The following is a 23693-nucleotide window of genomic DNA, read 5'->3' as shown; positions in this document are numbered from 1 at the left end:
TTGTTTAGGAATGAATTATCATACCCTTCTGTATTGGTCATGTATTCTCATCTTAAAATAGGTTAGGCAGCATCACATGACCTGTCTATACCCTAGAGGGCACATGCCATTGCAATGAAAAACTTTATTTTATTAAAATTGTCCATTTTCATTAATATTTAAATAACAAGGTCATATTCCTTAATGACAGGGTTTACAATTTATTTATCTGTTATCCCTAGTGCCTAACACTGTGGTTAACTCAATATAATCTAACTTACTGAATAACATTATTAAGAATCGATAACTGATTAGGTGGAACAAGCTGTGTAAGGGTCATATAAAGACAAAAGTTTATCATAAAGACAACTTATTTTAGTGATTTTTCAGTCTACTCTCAGTGAGAATCAACTGGCAAATTTAGTAAAATACAGATTGCCCAACTTCATTCTGATATATTCTAATTCTCCAAATCTGAGAAGGCTGCCAGAAATATATTATTTTAACAACTTCCAAAATCATTTGATTTTTTTGTGTGTGTGCAAAAAGAATTTGAGAAACATTTATAAACTAACATCTAGGCTGAAGAATTAGACTCAGAGTAGATAATTGAACTAGAGTATCTAATCCAAAATTGAATATAAATAAAAACTACATTCTATATAGTCTATAGAGATACAACATCATTTCAAGTATAATAGTGAAACATCACTTATTTTAAAATGATAATGATAATAACAATGTTTAATTACATAATTATATTCTGGATCAGATTAGTATATATATTTGCATTTCTAGTACTCATCAAATTCTGAATTTTTTTCTGGAAGGTGAAAATTTGATGAGTAAATTTGCAACATAGAATATCAATGATGCAGCTAAATAGAAGGTATCCTCCCTGAATTGGAAGTAAAATAATATCCCATGAAATAGGTACACAAGAGGGCAGACTTGGTCTCATGAAAAGCAAGAGAAAATTCCAATTTTGAGAAGGAAGTTAGGTAAAGATATTATTCGAGGCAACATATATCTCTTAAAGTACCTAAACTAGCTATGCTTTAAAAATGTCTTAAGGAGACAAAGCAAACATTTTTATATCTCTGTGATAGACGTTAGTTCTATTTTTTAGAAACATTTTCGTTCCTGGAAGTGTATAAGAATTTCATTTCTTGCTCACTTGTGTTTGCTGTCTGACTAATTATGACTTATATGAACAAAAATGACTATGTAGTGCCTCCTTGAATTGTTCATTTAAAAATATAAGAAATTATAGATTTTTCTTTTCTCTTTATTGTACTGCCAAACAATGATAAAAGATGAAAACACTGAAACACCAAGAGAAAAAGTAACTACAGTTATAATTTTCTCTTTTAAAAAATGAGATATATCTCACATGAGAAAATAATTAACTTATATAACCACTGACATTTAAAGGTTGTTTGTTACAATAGCATAATGTGTTCTACATTGAAGCACATTCCATTTTCACATTTTGTGGTGCTGAGGATGAAATGTAGAGATCTGTGCTAGCTACATAAGCATTTCACTACCAAGATACTTTCCTGGCCCTATTCTAAATACTTTGGACATACTTTCATAGCCATCTTCTAAATACTTTTAGTGACTTACATATATTCACAGTTAGCATCAGAAGTATTTGCAGACCCTTAGACAAACATAAGTAATAAAGCACTTTTATACTTTTACAAAAATGCCTTTTTATTTTAGAAAATGTAGATACTTATTGAAATTGTCTTAGAGATGAAAAGAAAAAACTTATAATATATATTACAACAACAACAAAAACAAAGCACAATCCCTAAACAATCTCATCCCATGACCACTGCCCTCCTAACATGTACTACCTACAGTAAAGCTACCACAATATTTCTCAAGAAGTTCAAACTCAGCTTTAGCCCCTTTGCCCTGACTCCGCTGATCTCCATGCAATTCCAGGCTCATTTCTTTATCATTTTTTAATGCGGGCGTATCTTACATCTTTGTTTGTTGGTTTTTCCTTGTCATTTAGAATACCTGGATGTAGGTGGACGAGAGGAAAAGATACAGGAGAAAGAGACACAGGAGTACAAGGAAAGCAGCAGTGACACCAGGGTCACTCTGAGCAAATACACATAATTGGTGCTAGGGCTCAACCAGAGACTTAAGAAAATATTTTTAAAACTCTTTCTTTATTGGTTCATATAATCCAAGGTTCAATGGTTTAAGTACAATTTGAGTTATAGATAACCTTAAAGAAGCCCAATTAAGAATCAACTTCAAGTTGGTAAACATGAACTTCAAAGCCCTTGCCCACTCTTCCTCTTTGTTCATATGGGTCCTGATAGAGTAGTACTCCCCACTACCTCAGACATCCTCCATCATACCTTCCTTCACATGGATCCTGTAGGGCAAGCAGAGGCCTCCCTTGTCCTTCTCAGTCTCCTCCACAAACTGCTCCAGTAAGTCCAGGAAGGCCTTTATCCCACTTGTTATTCAAATGACACTGTGGCTCCCATCAGAGAATAGCAGCAGTACCCCATCACCAGTAAAGGAGGACTTAAGGTATGAATGGACACCGCAGAGAATCAGTTGTTACCTTTGGAATTCCAGTACAACTATCTTGGATAAGGTGAAGATGAGTAAGGCTGTCTGTCCCCTGACAGTGTTGATCTCATTTGATCTCACTGGGACCCTGGGAGTCAGCCCAGTCTCAAAATTGTTGATAATGTCCAAGGGACTCTAATCTGATATGGTAACCTCAGCATTGAAGATACTAGTAATTTTCAAAAGCTGCAGCTGCCTCAGGGCGTACTCCAGCTGGTTCTCCACACTGCCTAGAAGTTCCATCAGCTCCAGTTGTTCCATTTTCAGGGCTGTATACTTTGCTCATGACTGCTGCTCCTATTGATACAGCTCTTTGCTCTCTGCCTGGGCTGTGCAGAGTACAGTGGCTACTCTTTCATGATGATGGTCTATGTCCTCTAGCTCCTGAGCCAGCTTTGCCTGCTCCTGTCCCAGACAGATCAGCTCAGACCAGAGCTTCACTTGTAGTGCCTCCTTCCCCTCACTCACCAGCAATTTTCTCTCTAGGAAACTCCTGTAGGACTGACTGTCAGATGCAATGAGAGTAAGTTGGGCATCTAGCTGCATTAGAAGATTGTACAGTCCACACATAGCAGGTGGTCCACATCCTTTCAGCCAGAGAGAATTTTAACAGTCTCTATGGTAGTATTTTGGACAATGTTGAAAGTTTTTAGAAGAATAAACTCATGAATCAGGGTAAAGTTGCAGTAGGTGCTTTCCTGGGACTTCCCACCAGTGATGGTGGTGGGATCTGCTGGAGGTCCTGGCCTGTGGTTCTCAAGAAACTGCCATCCTTGTGGATGGTATGGTATGGTCCTGGGCTCCCAAGTGCTCCCCCTGCATTGTATGGAGCTTCTGTGACAGTTTCATTGGCTCATTGCAAGACTGGCACAGTAAGACAGGATGAAACGTGGATGTTTGCACTCTCACAAGAAACTAGGTTTCTTCTAGCCTAGTGAATTTTTGGTAACGTTATCCCTCCTGCTTCACTCTATACATTATTACAGTACTGGGGCTAAAATTACATTTGATATTCTATATTTTCTAAGCATGTTCATCTGTACCATCTACTGTACCTACCTCTAGCACAATTAGAAAGACTGAATTGTAAGCAAATATAATTGTTCCAGAAGACTTCCAGAATCTTCAATTTCTCAGATGTGGAAGGTTAAATATTTTTTCTTTTTTAAAGTTTTTATTAATTTATTTATTTATTCACCTTACATCCTGGTCATATCTCATCCCTCATCTATTTTCAGTCCCCCCTCCTCCTCCCATAGTCTTTGCAAAAGGGTATTCCCCCCTACCCATCCACCCTAGCTCATCAAATTGCATCAGGACTGAGTTTATTCTCTTACCCTGTGGCCTGGCAAGGTTGTTCCATCAGGGGAAGTGATTAAAAAGCAGACAACAGAGACCACGTCAGGGACAATACCCACTCCCCTTACTAGTAAACCCACATGAAACCTGAGTTGTCAATTTGGTACATCTATATAGAGGACCCTGATCAAGTTCATGCATGGTCTTTGGTTGGTGCTTCAAACTCCACAGGTGCCTCTAAGTCCTGGTTAGTTGGTTCTGTTTGTCTTTTCATGGAACTCTTGATACCTCTAGGTCCCTTCAGCTTTCTCGTCACTTTTACACTACACTTCCTTTTTCTCACCCAATTTTTTTTTTACTTTGAGTGCCAGCATCAATTTCAAATACTTTGAGAAAAAAATCAGAGAGCAGACATCTCTGTATCTACACACACACACACACACACACACACACACACACACACACACACACACAAGTGAGGGTAGGGGCAGTAAAGAGCGATAGGAGGTAGAAAGACTGCAGGGTAGGATGGATGAGAGAGGGGGTTTAAGGAGAGAGAAGAGAAGAGGAGAGAGAAACAGAGAGAGAGAGAGAGAGAGAGAGAGAGAGAGAGAAAGGCCGTGAACCTGAACACACTTTGAAAGTAAGTCTGGCTCTCTAAATTTCTGTACTATTGTTGTCGTTTTAGCCAAAGACCTGCAAGTAGGAGTAGAAGAGAAGAGAGAGACAACGTGTTAAATCTATGTCACAAGGTCAACCATGAAAAAACTCTATTTCCAATTACAAAGACCGAACTGTGAAATACAAGGATGCTGCTACCCAAAACATCTGGGAGAAGTAGATTTATTTTGAAAAGAAGTGAATTATGGAGGTGGTTAAAATTTGCCACTCAAATTTTATATTAGAAGTGACATTGTAGAGTAAATGCCATCCATAGCACTCTGGATCTATTATCTTATACCTTCCAAGGTCTTACTGCATGTGGTATTGACAGCCAGACAATTACCAAACTTGCAAAGACCCACTAATACAGGTCCATCATGGTGAGACATTGAATACCTACAATGAAAAACATTTTGAATAGCATGTACCAACTTCTCATATCTATGTAATTCAGTGTACTAGTTCAACATTTGCAGATAGCATGTATAATTAAATCAATCCTTCACTGCTCTTAACCTCAAGGGTTCACTATTCTACTTACATTAACTTACTGTAATTTCTAAATATAAAATACACACTTTTCTGTAGCTGGCACTTTGTTTTATTCAATAAATTCATATTTCATCTATTTAAAAAGTAATTATATTACTTGTTTTTAATTTAAAATATAATTAGCAAGTGTTTTAAGTCATAATTGCTGGCAAGAAACTATTTTCATTTCTCTTTACATGGAAATTTTATTTCTTTTATTTCTGAATATCTAGCTCTCAGTATTTACTATAATTTATTTTCATGTGGTCATATTTGTACTTATGCAAACTATAGTCAGCTGAGGGTTCTCAAATATGTGTTTTAAATTATAATTTATTTCCATATATTCTCTCCCTTTTCCTTTGCATTTTTGATATTGAAACATGTATTTTGATGGTGTTAGCAAAATTCTTTTAAGTAATTTTGTTCCTTAAGTTTGTATTATATAATCTAACTTCCTTTTTTATTCTAAATATACTGGGCTCATCAATTGAATTTGTATATGTTTCCATGTTCATGTTCAATGCTGAGACTACAGACCTGCTCCACCATGTTCAACACTCTAGTGGGTACTGGAGATAGAACTCAGCTCCTCATGTTTGTTTGGCAAAGACTTTTATTTATTAAGCCATCTCCTCAGTCCTTCTAGTTCAATTTCATTTGTTATGTTCTGTTTATGTTTGTCTAACTAACTGTATGATTTATTTTCATTTTAATAATGAACATTTCCTTATAAATTTTCATTCCATAGCATTATTGAATCATATATTACTTTATTATTTAAGAACAATTTTCTAATTTTTTAATCAACCATGTTTATAACTTTTGCTAAAAGTTTCTGTTCAGCACAATATCTGTGAACTTGTAGTTTCTGTCATTTGATTTTCATTTTCTGTTGATGTATAAATTCTCCTGCTTCTTTCCATATTTCACATTTTTATAGTATAGGCATTGTAAGTAACAAATTATAGCCTTGACATTAATCTTCAGTGTGCCAGTCTGTTTTTATTGTTCCTTGCACATTTTATTTAGTAACTTAGAAAGGTTCTTTTAGGAATACTATTTTCTCTGCAGTGGAGACAACTGTTGCTGCCCAATCTGTATATACTTTGGTTATGGGATGCTAGTGGTTTTAGAAGAGTTATTTTCAACAATTTCTTTCTCTTATCTTTCAGTTAATATAGTTAATATCACAATCAGGTATTATGTAACAATAATTACCAATGGTCATTCTATTATTTCAGTATTGTCATGAGGCATTAACTCATACATAGTGTAACCAAATTACTTATGATCCCACTTTGCCATAGCATTCCCTGAAATCAGTATCAGGTTGGTTTAATCCAAAGAGGGTTTTTTCCAGAATTTAATTTGATATATAATTATATAATACAGTTCAACATATTATTTCATGGAAGTACCATTAGTCCCCCTAATTGTTTACAACCAAAATTAGTATTTTATTAAGAAAATTTTTGGCTTTGGCTATTTATATACTCTCATAAATTTGTCATTGTATGAAAATATTCAAAGACCTATTTTCTAAACATTTACCTACTCAAGCAATTGAAATATCAGTACTAGAAATTTAGAAAATGGATTGTTTGTATTAGATTACTTGTAAAGTCTTCTACTGCCTGAGTGTTGTAACTTAGATCACCTTTTCCTAGAATCTTTACAAAAACAACCCTATCTACCTTTTAGTGTGCAAGAATTACAAGATAAATAGTTTTCTATGAGTTATAGATGCATCATTCTCAAACGGTTGGTTACAAGTAGGTTTTCATATATAATAGTCAAGTTTGGACCAGGAATTTTCACTGAGGAACATGCAAACATTGTTATATCTAGGTCTCATTTCAGGGAAGAATCGTTCAATTTTTCCTAGGGAAGGTAGAAGAAGAGTACTCAGCTAGGAAAGATGGCTATGGTGGAACATTTAATCTATACTCATTTTTTTTCTCCCAAGCATGGTACCTTGTTCATTTTATGCAATAAGGAAATACTGAAGTTTCTTTTAGAGTAATGCAGAAGTAATAAATATCAAATAGCCTTAATTATAATTAAGGGATATATGAATTAACTGTGCCTTTGAAATTTTTTCACTTTTAATTCTCCACTTTCTATTTTTTTGGTAATAGATAAGGCACATATTTGTAAAAAATAATTTATCTTCCTATCTCATATTTCCACAGTCCAATGAAACATGAGACCTGAGAGGAAAACAGCTGTGATTTGAATATTTGGCTCTCAATCTTTACTGTATTTTCTAATCTTCACAGATGATTTTAATCAGCTATCACTTACAATTTAAATTAGCATTTTTCTAATAGAACTTTGTGAGTAATAGTGGAAATTAAAATAAGATCAAACATGTTTTCTTAACATTAATCATGTAGAAAAGTGCTACAAAGCCATGATTAAAATGGATTTTATTGTTGTGAAGCTTTCCACTTTGGGTCATTTAATAGAATATTTTTATGTGTAGACTCAATTATCTTTGTTTAGGTTGTAATGGAAGCTGGGGATAAAGATCCAGATTTTCATTTTATCTGACCTCAGAAGCATTGGTAATTATTTCTGGGATAAATTAAATCAAAAGAAAAGTTGAACAGAAACTGTTAAAGTAACTTTTATTTGTCAACTATAATTTTTCTTTCAGAAGCTTTCTTCTGAATAGGCTTATCCCTTCCAGTTCTCTCTGAACTCTGGCTGGCTGGTTCAAATCAGCTATTCTGGCTCAAACTCCTCTCCAAGCTGATTGATTTAATTTGGCATCTCAGATTCTCACTGAATTCTCTGCTTGTATTAAAACTAACTCCAGCAATCTGTTCTAATCTTCTGGCTCCTTCTTACACTCTGGCTTCAACTGACCTTGCTGACCTGCACTGAACTGCATGAAGTCAACACTGCATGACACTCACTTCACTGATTCCAAACTGACTGATTCCAACTCAACTCAACTAAAGGGCTTTTCCCTGTAGTCTCTTAAATTGCCTTTCTTTTCTGTGATGTTCTAGTGAACACTGGCTGTATCCTATTCTGTCAAATCTTTCTCTGATTTATCACTTTGTCTGTCCCCCAATTAGATGTCATTCATTAGTGATGTATATTAAGGTCATGTCTATATTCCAGCTAGATTACACAGACATAGAAGGTCTTTAAATGTGATCAGAGCAGTGAGTTTTCTAGGTTAAAATTCCTCTATAATAATTAGATAAATATGAAAACAATATAATCACATACCCCTTTAGATGTGTCTATAAATATAAACAGCAAATATAACAAGAATAATTATATTTAAATTTTACATAAAGGAACTGAAATAAATTTCCTCCCCTCTGCTGTTAAGATTTTACCTTTACTTTCTATTGTAATGAGCTCTGAACTGTTCGTTTAATCTCAAATCCACAATTAATTCTACCTATTGCTTAAGTGTGCCCAAAAGGCAAATATTCTATAAGATTCTGAAGGTAATTTCACCTAAAGGTCAGTAGCCCTCCTGTATATTAATGAGAAAGGGTCTGTGAAAGAAATTAGGGAAACAGCACCCTTCACAATAGCCACAAATAATATAAAGTATCTTCGTGTAAATCTAACCAAGCAAGTGGAAGACTTATATGAAAAATCTTCAAGTCTCTGAAGAAGAAAATTTAAGAAGACATCAGAAAATGGAAAGATCTCCCATACTTGTGGATTAGGAGAATCAACATAGTAAAAATGGCTATCCTACCAAAAGCAATCTACAGATTCAGTGCAATCCCTATCAAAATCCCTACACAATATTTTATGGAACTGGAAAGATTAGTTCTTAACTTCATATGGAAAACAAAAAACACAAAATAGCTAAAATAATCATGTACAATAAAAGGTCTTCTGGAGGAATCTACTGTTGAGATTTCATGGGTGTACCTTCCTTGTCATATCTAGAAGACACAACAATACGCCTTGTTTCCTTGTCTGCTTCAGTTTAATGCTGTTACAAAATTTTTCTGAAAAGAATGTCTTAAAATAATTGCTATATACTCTTTCATAGTTTAAGAGGTGAATAGCTCTTAAAGTCAAGTTGTTACAGTTTATGGATGAGGTAAGAAAGAACTCAATAATCCCTTTCTCCCCTCTGTCCTCAGCAGCAGTTTCAGTCCTTCTTGATAAGTATCAGCACAACACTAATATGTGCCTCAGTATTTGCTTCTTTGCTATGCCACTTTCCCTATGTGTTAAAATTCCATTACCTTGTAAAGGCATGTCATTATATTTAAAACCAATAATAATAGCCATTATAGTTTAACCTCTTTAAGTAATTGCATCTGCAGTACCCTACTAACAAAAGAATCTTATTCTGAGATTCTGCATAGGTATGACTTTTTGAAGATGCTACTGAACCCACCATAATAAGCCGTTGTAAACATCAGTTAAATTTAGCTCCCTTTTTAGTCATTTATTTTCTGGTAGAGCAAAACAATACTACTATAAATAAATTATGTAACATGAGAGAAAGATAAATATGACAAAATGCAAACTATATTTTTCATATTTTAATACTAAGAATCAATAATGATATACTTGTTGTAAGCTATATAGACACATGTATATTTACACTGTTTGTTTAGTCACTTAACAACAGAAATGTTTAATTATAGGCATCTAATAGCCCTCTGAAACATTGAAGATTGGGCATTTATGTTTTATTTGCCTTTCTAATACTTTATATCTGCTTTCCCATATCACATTATGTTTTCCTGGAAATTCCTGTTGATACTTAGTATCCATTCACAAATTTTAAGTCACCACTAATTGGAACAGCAAAATAGTCCTATAAATCCCATGGCTGATATTACAATTTTGAAATAATTTAGAATGAAAATCCATTATTTCTGTTATACTTTCCTAATGCCATAGACGTCTGCAAAGGCTTTTCATCTTTTTTCTATGTAGTAGAAGAAATGAATGTAGATGTCAAGGCATAAACCTTTAAGAACTATGCCTGAATTTCACACATATCACCCCTCTTGTATTTAATTGGGTCAAAGTTAGATTTCTAACTTCTATTTGCTGTAAGGAAAATTCAGAAATGATTTCTTTAAATGAAGAACATTTGGCACAAAAAAATTTAAGTAATTTATTAAACATCAGGGTTGTTTGCCTAAATAAATTATCTGTATTCTAGCAATTCATAGACCTTCCCTACACTGTTTCTGTATTAAGGAAAATAGCCACCATGCTGATTCATTATAAGTCATGTGCCTAAAAGAAAATCAAGTTATGTGTTCCTCAAATAGCATAATTTTAAAAGAACTTTGTTAAATCTTTTTCATCCTGTGAGTTTCTTAGTCATGAAGAGTCATTTCAAAGTCTGTGCCAGCCTTTCTTTTTTGCAAGAAGCACAATTTTCACAGCTTACCAGGTCCAGCTGTGAATTCCTCCTTCAAAATACCAACATTTTGGAGGCAATTTTTCACTTAGACCACCCATTCACATTGCTTTTACAAGGCTGTAGCTGACTGACATACTACATAGTCTCAGATCTAGACATTTACTGTGCAGAAGCTGACCTGTGCATGAACAGGGAACTGATAGGCTTACATGTTACAACTCCTACAATTCTCTTTTCATTATTGCTGATAATGAGTCCTGGAATCTGATTATTGCAGTTATTCCTTCTATAAAAGGTGTTAATATCATGCACTCTATCCAGTTTCAGTTGCATTCTATGGCAAAAACTAAATTCAAAGGTTTCTATTTCTTATTTAGATATAACTATAGGTCAAGATTCAATTGTATGGAGGGCATATGAATATATAGCTCCAATTACTATTATTGCTCTAAGGTTCATCTTTTACCCCAAAGACACCAAAGCTACTTCCAGCTATTAAGCTAATCATTGCGCTAATTTAGATTAGTCCCTAATGGCCAGCCTCAAATTGTAGAAGACCATAGAAACTTCTTTGTTTTGCTCAGAAATCCACTGAGCTTCTGCTGACACTATCATGCATGCTGCCAAAATAAAAAGGATGTTCACTCACATTCTATGTAGATAGTTGTTGTTCCACAATCCAGTCCATGACTGTTTGCTTTCAGATAGAAACAGAAGGACCTTGAGATCAAAGGTTACATTTGTCTCTCTGGAGTTGTTAGAGCATTCACTTCAAGTGTAGCATTTAGGTCTTTTTAAATGAGATTGCTAGTACCATATGGCAATGGAAACTTTGTCATTTCCAAAGCCTGTGACGATACCTCTGTATTGCAGCCCTTCAGTTAGGCCACTGTCTTAACATCTTGGGTGGGCCAAAAGTGCAAAACTGGCTGGAAATCAGGTCTGGAAAGTGTCTAGCTCAGAGATGGGGTGGGCTTCAGTTGCTACTGAGATTGTTCTACCATCCTTTCCTGACCATTACATGCCAGTGAACAGTGGAAACTAGTGGCCATGTGAGTAGCTACTTGATTGGCAGCCAGGGAGGAAGGGAGACCTTCCTTCTATGGAATAGTTGGTGAGTCTCAGGCAGTCATGGTGGAGGAACATTGTGAGGGAGTGTTTATTTCATGAATCAGGGACTTATAACCCTTAGGCACTAGGAGCAGTTTTGAACATGAATGTGTTTGATTTGCTGGGGCTAGGGATGTCAGGAATACTTAATCCACATGTAACAAAACAGTGCTACCATAAGAGGGAAAAGTAGTACTTAATTATCCAATTGTTGAGGAAAAATTCCAGATACAGTTAAAGGTCATTATTTGGAAGCCAAGAAATCTTATTAGAATAGGGTGAGTGTTACCAGGTGGTCTCTGAAGAAGTTGTTTATAAGGAAAGGATTGGGTTTGTAATCTCCCTGAGGGATATTCAACACTCCTTTGAAGATCTGACATTCCTCAAATCAGGCAGAGAGGGAGTCCAGCTGATAAAGGGAGTCCTTCATCTTAGACCAAGCTCAGAGTATATCCAGAAATGACAGAGTTTGCCATTAACATCGAGGTTACGCAAACAATGATCTGTGACTAAGCTATTCCTAAGGATTTGTTGCTTAGATAGGAAGTTGTCTTTTTTTTTCTATCACTATTTTTTCATTTGTTCATTCAACACTTACCAAAGACCTATGCATGTCAGACATTGTTCTCATATCTAGAGGAATAAGTAAGAAAGCAAAAGCTCATTGGTCATTAAACTCACTTACCACTATAAGACAATAACCAGAAAAAAAGCAGTTTAGGTAGAAATAATTATGATTAAAGAAAAAACAAATAGGAAAACACACAAATGGAAAATGTGTGAATCATATTACTGTTTTTACAATATACTCAAGGCCTTTTAGCACATCACTTCACTTGGAAAATAAAGTAGATGCAAACAGAATCAATTACAGTTTCACTTTGAACATATGCCCTCATTTCCTACTGAGAAACAGCAGCCATCAGTTCAACAATGAGATAGAAACCAGACATGTCAGAGCAGATAAAATCTCTTGAGTTGATATTTGTTACTAGACAAAGTATCACAGAAATGCTTTCTGACAAACAAGACTATCTTATTTATCCAACACAGAAAGCTGTTGTCAGTGATTGCTATATTCAGGTTACTAAGCTAGATTTACCTGAAGTATAGAGTTTCTCTTCAAGGAGGGTAAAATAGCAAGATAAGATGAAGAAAAACAGGCCCCAGCTATACTAATAAAGTACATCTTTCCTTGTTGGAGTTATGCATGTATATTGCCACCTAATTCATTTCTCTTTCACAATCTGTGGTGATATCCTATTAGTAAATGTTTTGCTTTGGTTTTTGGTATTTTTTTTTTTTTTTGCATTTTCAATTGATTTGTGTTTGCCTGTCTGATTCTCTCTGATAGCTACTACCACCTTGATTTATATTTAATTTGCAGTTTAATTTCCCAAGGTACATATTTCCACCTTTGCTCTCTGTCTATTCTTTAGCTCATACACTGGCACAATTACTATGATATATGTTCAAGTGTATCTGCTGATGACCTCATTAACTGTGTGTTGTATTGTAAAGATTTTCCAGCAATATGATTTTTTAAATCTACTTAGTTCTGGAAAGTTCCTGCTTCCATTTCACTTGGAACTTCATGTTTTATTATTATTATTATTCATTATGTAAATAAGATGGCCCATTTCTGTCCACTGAGTCATTTGAACTATAGCTACATTTGACTTTTCACTAATTAGATGTGGGGGTCACTAGGGAAATAATATTTTAAAAATAAATATATTAATATATATTCTTAAAATTGTTCATATTAAGATATAACATTTCAGTAGATCTTTATCTTTCAAATAATATTTTTAAATTATTTGGATTCTATAAATATTAGCTACTGAACATGTAAATTATATTTTTATTCCTGCTTTCTGGATACAGGAATTGAAATGAAATAGAACAGTTATTCCACATTTATTTACTTCAAATATTCACATTTTTGTTTTAATTAGTCAATCCAAAGGTAACAAGAAACATTTTCAATAGGGAAAGATCTGCTTCAACAGTTTAAATCTTAAGAAATCTAATAAGAGGCTCCAAGATGGTGGTAATCAGCATACACTGTGGATGGGTAGCAGGACTGAAGTGACTATGGAGCAAGCAAGAGGCCATGATGTGGACTCCAAAATTCCAGATTCTGTATTTCCTAGGTGAGAGGAGAGCTCACAGATGCCTGGAACAAGCAGTTCCAGCCTTTGATCACCCAACCATTTCCAATGTCCCAACAACATGGGCTCCAGCAGCATGAGGCTCTTGCCTCTGGCCACTTTACTCCTGGGAACCAGGGAAATGGTCCCATCCCAGCCTTCAGTTCATGGCTCTACCCTTCTCCATGAAGATATCAGCCAGACATTAGAAGCATACAGGAACTTACTCTAAAATGAGAGAGTCCAGCACGCATGGTGTCTGGACAGTTCAGATACCATGGGGTGAGTAAGCAAGTGGCAGGGATGCTAACACTAAGAATTCACCCCAATCAGAGGAGGGCTCCTGGGCTCCTGAAAAGACCTACTGGTTCTCAGTATCATACAGGCTAGACACTCCCTCTCCAATATCCTACTTGTAGGTTTAATTGGGAAACAGCCACCTGAGAAGAATGGGAGGCTAATCCCTCAAATCCAACAGCCAGTCTATAACCATACCTACCATCCCATGGAAGGCTGCTCCAAGAAAATCCAGACTCCTGTCCAACACACTTCTCATACCCCTGAGAAATCCAACAGACACCAGGAGCAACCAGCCAATCCAATGTCAGAAATAACCAGAGGGATAAAGGCCATCTAAAGAACACAATCAACAAATCTAGGGCAACATGGCACCAAGGGAATCCAGCTATCAAAATGTAAGTATCTCTGGATACTGTAACACAGCTTATGCACAAGAAAATGATCTTACATCTATGTTTATGAAGATGAAGATGATAGCGGGATTTAAGAAGTAAACAAATATATCAAATAAAGAAATACAGGAAAATCAAACAAATACCTGAAGAAAATGAATAAAACAGTTCAAGTACTGAAATGGAAATAGAAACAATAAAGAAAACACAAGCTGTAGAAATCCTAGAGATGGAAAACTTAGGGAAGAAAACAGGAACCACAGAGGCAAGCATTGCCAACAGGATACAAGAGGTGGAGGAAAGAATCTAAGGTATAGAAGATACAATTAAAGAAATTGATACATTTATCAAAGAAAATGTTGAATCAAAAAAAAAAAATCCTGTCACAAAACATACAAGAAATACAGGACACTATTAAAATACAAAATCTAAGAATAATTGAAATTGAAAATAGAGAAGATTTCCAGCTCTAAGCTCCAGAAAATTATTTTAACAAAATCAGAGAAAAAAATTTCACAACCTAAAGAAAGAGATGCCTATAAACATAAAATAAGCTTACAGAAAACCAAATTGATTGAACCAAAAAAGAAAACCCTCTCACCACAAAACAATCAAAATCCTAAATGTACAGAGGAAAGAATATTAAATCTGCAAAGATTATAGGCAAGCCATATATAAAGGCAAATTATTAGACTCAAATCTGACTTCTCAAGAGAGACTTTAAATGCCAGAAGGGCCTGGGCAGATATCTCATAAATACTAAGAGACTGCATATGTCAGCCCAGTAAAATATTCAATCACAATAGATGGAGAAAACAAGATATTCCATGACAAAACAAAATTTAAGCAAATATTTCTGCACAAACCCTGTCTTACCGAATAAAATAGAAGGAAAACTCCAACCAAAAGAGGTTATTTACACCCAAGAAAACATAGCGAATAAATAACCCCACATCAGCAAAACAAAAAGAAGAGAAATACACTACAACCATCAACATCAAAACAACAGGAATCATTGGGCGTCAATATTTCCAATCATCAGAAGACTTAATTCCCCAATAAAAAGACACAGGCTAACATAAAGAAGACACATCAATCTGCTGCCTTCAAGAAACACACCTTAGCAACAAAGATAGCCATTTCCTCAGACTATAAAAAGGTTTTTCCAAATAAATTGACCCAAGAGGCAAGCTGGAGTAGCCATTCTAATATCTAATAAAATAGACTTTCAACCAAATTAAAAGAGATGGGGAAGGACACTTCATACCCATCAAAGGGAAAATCCACAAGTTGATACCTTGATTCTGAACATCTATACCACAATATAAGGGCATCCACACTTGAAAAAACAAACAAACAAACAAACATTACTATGATTTAAATCACACATGGATCCACACACATTAAAAGATGGAGACTTGAACACCTCATTCTCATGGGAGGGCATGTCATCAAGACAGAAACTAAACAGAAATAATGAAACTAACAGATGTCATGAATCAAATGGATGTAACAGATACCTTAAGAGCTTTCCACCTAAACCAAAAGAATATGTCTTCTTCTAAACACCTTGCAGAACCTTCTCCAAAATTGACCTTATAATTGGTCACAAAGCAAGCCTCAACACATAAAAGAAAATTGAAATAACCTCTGGTATTTTATCAGATCACCATGGATTAAAGCTTGACTTCAACAACAACAGAAAAAAGAAAAAGTCTACAAATGCATGAAACTGAAAAACTCTCCAATCAATGACCACTCATTCAGGGAAGAAATAAGAAAAAAATTAAAGACTTCCTAAAATTCAATTCAACATATCCAAACTTATGGGACACAATTAAATCAGTGCTAAGATGAAAAGTTCACAGCACTAATTGCCTTCATAATGAAAGAAGGGAAATCTTATACTAGCAATTAACACAACACCTGAAATCACGAGGAGATATAAAGAAGCAAACACATCAAAAAGAGTATATGGCTGGGAAATAATCAAACTCTGGGCTGAAATCAATTAAAAATAAAAAAATATACAAAGAATCAATGAAATGAAGAACTGATTCTTTGAGAAAACTAAGTCAAAGGAACTAAAAAGCAGAAAGACAATTACGAAATCAACAAAATCAGAAATAAAAGGAAGGAAAAACAATAGACACTGAGAAAATCCGAAGAATCTTTAGATCTTAACTTCGAAAGCCTTTATGCCACAAATTTGAAAAAAAAATCTAAATGAAATGGACTACTTTATTTATATAGTCCACTTACCAAAGTTGAATCAAGGTTAGGTAATCAAATTAAATAGTCCTACAACTCCTAAGGAAAAAGAAGTAGTCATTAAGTCTCCCAACAAAAAAAGTCCTACAGCCAGATGGTTTTGGCACACAATTTTATTAGAACTTTAAAAAAAATTTTATTAATTTATTCAGATTACAACTCAATTGTTATCCCATCACTTATATCCTCCCATTCCTACCTCCCTCCCACTTTCACCCTATTCCCCTTACCCTAGGTCTATGACCGAGGGGGACCTCCTCCCCGACTATATGGTCATAGGCTATCAAGTCTCATCTTGGTAGCCTGCTTATTCTTTCTTTGAGTGCCATCAGGTCTCCCCACCAAAAGGAGGTAGTCAAATATGGAGAACCAGAGTTCATGTCAGAGGGAGTCCTTGCTCTCCACATAACTATGGAGAAGGTACTGTCCACTGAGTAGATCAGAGTAGGGGTTCAATGTTTACTACTTGTATTGTCCTTGGTTAGTGCAATAGTTTGAGCAGATCCCCAAGGCCCTGATTCACCCATCATGATGTTCTTCTTGTATGTTTCTAGGACTCTCTGGGTCCTACTATTTCCCCATCTCCTATATTTCTTTTACCAAGAGTCTCAGTAGGATGTCCTTACATCTGTCCCAATCTCCTGGTAAGTGAAGACTTTCCTGAGACATGCCTCTTGGGCTAGTGTCCAATTATAAATGAGTATATACCATGTGAGTGTTTCTGCTTCTGGGTTAACTCACTCATTATGATCATTTCTAGTCCCATCCATTTTTCCACAAATTTTGGGATATCCTTGTTTTTAATAGCAGAGTAGCATTCCATAGTGTAAATGTACCACAGTTTCTTTATCCATTCTTCAACTGAGGGATGTTTAGGCTGTTTCCAGATTCTAGCTATTATGAGTAAGGCTGCTATGAACATGGTTGAGCATTTGTCCTTGTTGTGTGGTGGAGCATTTTCTGGGTATATTCCAAGGTGTGGATTAGCTGGGTCTTGGGGAAGCCCTATTCCCAGTTTTCTGAGAAAGTGCCAGATAGATTTCCAAAGTGGTTGTACAAGCTTGTATTCCCATCAGCAATAAAGGAGTGTTTCCAGTTTTTCTTCTGTTTGTGTGTTTATCATTGAATCCATTTTCATCTTCAGATCTTGAATTGTTTTATTGATTTCTTTAATCTGATTGTTTGTATATTCCTGAGTTTCTTCCATTGCCTCTTTATAGGCCTTCAGAGCTTGAACAGTGTTATTGATTTCCTTCATCTGGTTGTTTTTATTTTCCTGAATTTTTTCCAGTGCCTCTCTATAGGCCTCTTTTATGTCTTCTACCTGTTTGCCTGCATCTTCCTGCATTTGATTACAGATTTTATTTGTTTCCTCAATTATCATCCTTATTTCTAAGGATTTGAAGTCATTTTTGTATTTTCGCTGTGTTTGAGTTCTCTGGGTTATTTTCTTTGGGATAGCTGGGATCTGGAGACGCCATATTGTTTTGGGATTCTTTGCGTATGATTTTATGCTGTCCTTTAGTCATCTTGCCGTCTCTGTTTTTCACAGATAGATTCTGGAGTTGGGTGGAGGGAGTCTGGGGATGGATTCACCTATTTTCTCAAAATTTCCCTAGGCCAGAAGCTCTGGAGCTTCATCGGTCTGGATGGCAGGAGGCTAGCCCTGTAGTTTGGGTCTCTCACAACCAGTGATTCCCTAGCTCCCCTGTACTGTGTATGGGTCTTGTAATAGTCCTGGGTCTCTCAATGTGCATTGGGTCAGGCCAAAGTGTCCACAGCCTTCTGGGTCCCCTTGTATCACTGGAAATCTCCAGGGACTGAAGCAGTTTGGGTGGGGGTGTATCTAATGGCCACTCTACTCCTTGTGTCCCCGAGATTTCCTTAGTGTCAGAGCTTTGATGCTCCGCTGGTCTGTGGTTCCCGGTAGAATTTCGGGACCCAGACTGCTCACAGAGTTCAGGTTTGTGTCACGGGGCCCAAACTACACACACACTGAGTCCAGCTTATGTCTCTGGACCCAAATGGGTCTCTGGGCCTAATCCATGCACTTAGTCCAGTTAGCGTTGAGTCGAAGCAGGGTCTCGGGGCCAAACTGCTCACTGAGCTCACTGAGTTTGGGCAAATTCTGGGGGCCTGGACTGCACACTGCCCTCAGCTAGAGTCTCTGGGACCAAACTGCCCACCAAGCTCAGCGAGGGTCTCTGGGCCCAAACCACGCGCCAAGCTCAGCTAGAGTCTCAGGGTCTGCACCACCCGCTGAGCTCAGCCAGGCACTCTGGACCCCAACTGCGTGCCAAATTCAGTTAGGGGCTCTGGGCCCAATCCGAGTGCTGAGTCCAGCCAAAGTCTTAGGGCTGAGACTGAGAGCCAAGCTCAGCTAGGTTCTCTGGGTCCAAATTGTCTGCAGACTTCAGCTATGTTCTCTGGACCCAAATTGGCTCCCAAGTTCAGCCAGGGACTCTGGGCCCCACACTGCATGCTGAGTCCAGGCAAAGTCTCAGGGCCAGGACCGCATGCTAAGCTCAGCTAGAGTATCTGGGCCCACACTTCCCACCAAGTCTAGCTAGGGACTCTGGGCCCAAATTGTGCACCGAGCACAGGTAGGGTCTTTGGACCCAAAACACGCGCCGAGTTCAGCTAGGGTTTCAGGGCCCAAATCTTGCACTGAGTCCCCTCTCCCGCAGCAATTCTCACCAGTTACCACGCCAATCACTTCTGCTGGAGGGTTCCCAGCTGCAAACCTCAGCCACCGCTGCTGCTTCTCTGGTCTGAGAACATCCGGCTCCTCCTGTATGCAGGGGTATGCAGGTTTTCTGTATTTTGGTCCTTTCAAACTGTGGAGTATTCCCGCTATAGTAGGGTGGGGAGCTTGATGTTCCCGGTTCAGAATTCTCTGCAATTCCCTGAATTGTTTACTGGAGCTTTTAAACATGCTCCACGCTGCTCGCCACCATTTGGGATCTCCTCCTCTATTGCCTGCTTTTTATTATCCTCCTAATGGGACATCCTTGCCTGGCTTCCGTGTTGTGAGGATGAGCTTATTTCTGATATGACTTGATGTTCTGGGATGGGTTTGTGAGTCTCCTTTTTGGGGGAAAAGGGGAAAGGAGATAGAGGAAAGAAGGTGGGAAGGCAGAACAGGGAGGAGAGGAGAGAGGAAGTTACAACCAAAATGTAAAGTTAAGATATAAATTGAAAATAAAAATAAAAAAATCTAAAAATAAAGAAAAATAGAAAGCAAATAATTGAATAATTTATAAGCATACATAAAGGTATATTTTGAGGAAAGTATTTTCCCACAATGTATGTCTAACACAATAAAATGTTTGTGTTTACCCAGTCATGTGTATAGATAAAAATGCCTGGGAATGCATATGTACAGTGGAGCATGTTTGAAGTTCTGAGGACAATGTCAGCAGACTGATTTGTTTACCTAAATATTGATGAGAAAGAGTAATTGGTTCACCACTGTATTTATAGGCTACTTAGAAAACAAACCTTTGGAGATTCTCCTATATCTACCTACCATATCATTGTTGGAGTGCTAAGATTACAGGTTTACACTATCACAGCAGGCTTTACATGCATTCTGAGGCTCTGAGATAAGATCTTCACATTTGTGCCACAAGTCCTTTTCCCAACCTGCCACTCTCCCAGGCCCATTTCTGACCATTTTAAATTACTAAAACTAGACATTTTGTATCAAAATAAAAAGACTACACAAAGGAGCCAGAAAACCTAACTCAGAACAACTGTCTAATTCAATGCCTTAGGTCTATCCCCACTACCCAAAATGGAAAGAAAGAGATGGGGAATGGGAGTACAAGAAAGATTATGTGAAATTACTAGAACATGATTGTACAAAGTCCATTTTATTATTATTATTCCTGAAGTATGCTAGTGAAGTAGATAAGTAGAAAAATTTGCATAGTAATGCTTAGTGGTACAAAGAAATATCTGATATTACACATACAATTACATTTTTAAGGAGAATTAGAAAATAGAAGTAACAGTATATTTTCACATTATTTCACTGTTTCATGGCATTTAAAATAGGTGCTAAAATGAGTGGGGATCAAAAGGATTGGAAATGGAACTCAGTATAGCATAGATAAACAATCTGCTGTTATATAAGCTTGCTTTCAGGTCTGCATCCCATCATGTATTAGCTTTAGTCTTCTGGGGGCGAGTAGGTTACAGCTCTTCTAAACTAGTATCTCCAGGGCACATAAAGCTTCTTGGAAAGAGTAACATTCAGACCATGATAGCACTTCTCTCAGTCTTCAGGCAGCTAGAGCCTGTTAGTTTGTGGCTATTTGTCCAGTATAATGGTTCTTAGTCAATTAAATATGGTAGACAGACATTATTTTCTTTGCCTATGTGTTAAAAGAGATTGAGAACTTGATTATGTCTAAGTCTCATATATTTTGCTGTAAAAGTTGGATTGCTGTGGGAATTATGCTAAATAAATATTGTATCTGTTAAATAATAGAAACCTAATAGTTGTTACAAACTATTGTTAGTTGAAAATGGTCAAAGTCTATCATACACACACACACACACACACACACACACACACACACACACACACACACACACACACAAAGTTTTTAGCAGACTTCCCGGTCCTCTGATTCGTAGAATCTCACCCATTTTCTGTGCTGTTCCTTGGATCTCTGTACTGATGAAACTTTGGAGGTAAATTTATTTTTTATTTTAAGGATAAAAATTTTGCATTTCTCAAATAGTTAAGGATACTTACTACCTAAAAAAACATTTCTTAGCCATTTTTATTTCCTCTTTGGAGAATTGGGTGTGCAACCCCATAGTCCATTCTTTAAATAATCTTTTACTCTTTTGCTAGCTTTATATTTACTCTGGATGCTAATCCTCTGTAAAATATATAGTTTGCAAAGATTCTTTCCCACTCTATGGGCTTCTTCTTCACTCATTGAATGTTTTCTTAGCTGTACAGAGCATTTTAGTTTTCTAAGGTACCACTTTTCAAGCTTTGGCCTTAATTCCTGAGCAAATGGAGTCATATTTAGAAAGTACTTTCCTGCATCTATGTATTCTAGGGCCTCTGCCTAATTTTTTTTTCTGGAAATTCCAGTGTTTCAGGCATTATATTGAATTTTTTGATCCATTTGGAGTCTTTTTTGTTCAGAGTTATAGGCATAAATCTAAATTAATTCTTCTACACATGGACCAATATGGTCATCTAAAGAAGAAGCACTTATAATAAAAATCTCAGTTAAAATGCCAGTGTGGCTAATGGAAATCTCACAAAAGACCACCTTCCAATGAAGAGCTATAGGAAAGAAATTTATTTAACAACAAGAATTAAAGAATTGTCCACAAATTTCGGGAATTCCTCGTTTTAATAGCTGAGTAGTATTCCATCGTGTAAATATACCACAGTTTCTTAGTCCATTCTTCTACTGAGGGACACTTAGGCTGTTTCCATGTTCTGGCTATTATGTATAGAGCAGCTATGAACATGGTTGAGCATATGTCCCTGTTATGTGGTAAGGCATTTTCTGGGTATATTCCAAGGAGTGGGATCTAGAAATTATCATAATGAGTGAGTTCACCCAGAAGCAAAAAGAGACAAACAGTATATACTCACTTATATCAAAACACTAGTCCAAGGGATACATACCATGAAAATCTTTACTTACCAAGAAAGTGGGTCAGAGGAGAGGATATCCGATTGAGACTTTAGGCAAGAGTAGCATGGAAGAAAGAGGAAATAGTAGGACCGTAGGACCCACAGGGTCCTGGAAACCTACAAGAAGAACTTTATGACAGGCAGATCTGGATCCTAGGGTCCTCCTCAAACTATGGCACCAGCCAAGGAGAATATGGGCAGTAAGCTTCGAACCCCTACCAAGACCTAGCCGACGAACATGATACTCTCCACCGTTGAGTGGAGAGTGAGATCTGACTCTCACACGAACTCTGGTGCCCCTTTTCTGACCATGTCCCCTGGATGGGGAGACCTGGTGGCACTCAGAGGTAGGATAGCTAGTTACCAAGAAGAGACTTGATATTCTGAGAGCATATATAGGGGGAGGAGGTCTCCCTCAGTCACAGACATAGGGGAGGGGAGAAGGGGAGAAATGGGAAGGAGGGAAGAATGGGAGGAAACAGGGGAAGGGCTAACAATCGAGATGTAATATGAATAAATTAATAAAAAAAAGAATTAAAGAAATGTTCATGAATATGAGGAGTGGAGAGGAAACACAGGAAATGTTAGATGGGTATCAAATAAAGGTAAAATGATGTAAATATATTATTCATATTCTCCAAAATATTTTTAAAAATTAATTAATTAATTCACTTTGCATCCTGATTTTAGTCCCAATCTTCCTCTCTTCCTGGTCATACTCTCCCTTCCTCTTTCCCCTAGCCCCCTCACCAACTCCTCAGAATATGGGATCCTCCCACCAACCTACAAAGTCCCATCATGACTGAGCCTCTTCCTCTGTGGTCTGGCAAGGCAGTCTCATCAGGGGAAAGTGATAAAAATTAGGTAACAGAGTCCATGGCAGAGATACCTCCTGTTCCTCTTACTAGGGGACTACATGAAGCTTGAGCTTCCCACCAGCTGTATTTATGTAGGGGCCTATATCCAGTTCATGCATGGTCCTATTTTTAAAAAATAATAATTAAAAATCGGTGAGAACCACTTTTTAGGTATTTTTGTTACCTTTTTAGACTATAATTTAATTACACTTTTCCCTTCCCTTTCCTTCCCCCAAACACTTTCATATACCATTCCCCACTCTCCTTCAAATTCATGGTCTCTTTTTATTAGTTATTAGAGGCATATATGTATACATAATACATACATATTCACATACACATAAACACATACATATTAATATATGTACACACACACACACATACCCTCTTTAGTCCGTATAATGCTATCTGTACATATGGTTTCAGGGCTGACAATTTGGTACTGGAAAACCAGTCATTATGCTCTGGGAAGGCCATCATACC

The 23693-nt window shown here is 36.7% G+C and overlaps 1 pseudogene; it reads right to left on the bottom strand.

Moving 5' to 3' along the window:
* Positions 1-2154: 2154 nt before the first annotated feature.
* LOC127185489 (beclin-2-like) lies at positions 2155-23687 on the bottom strand (annotated as a pseudogene).
* Positions 23688-23693: the final 6 nt, after the last annotated feature.

This window comes from Acomys russatus, chromosome X, assembly GCF_903995435.1.
Source record: "Acomys russatus chromosome X, mAcoRus1.1, whole genome shotgun sequence".
Taxonomy (NCBI): domain Eukaryota; kingdom Metazoa; phylum Chordata; class Mammalia; order Rodentia; family Muridae; genus Acomys; species Acomys russatus.
The sequence above is the reverse complement of the archived record's forward strand: the minus strand, read 5'-3'. Positions and strand labels throughout refer to the sequence as shown.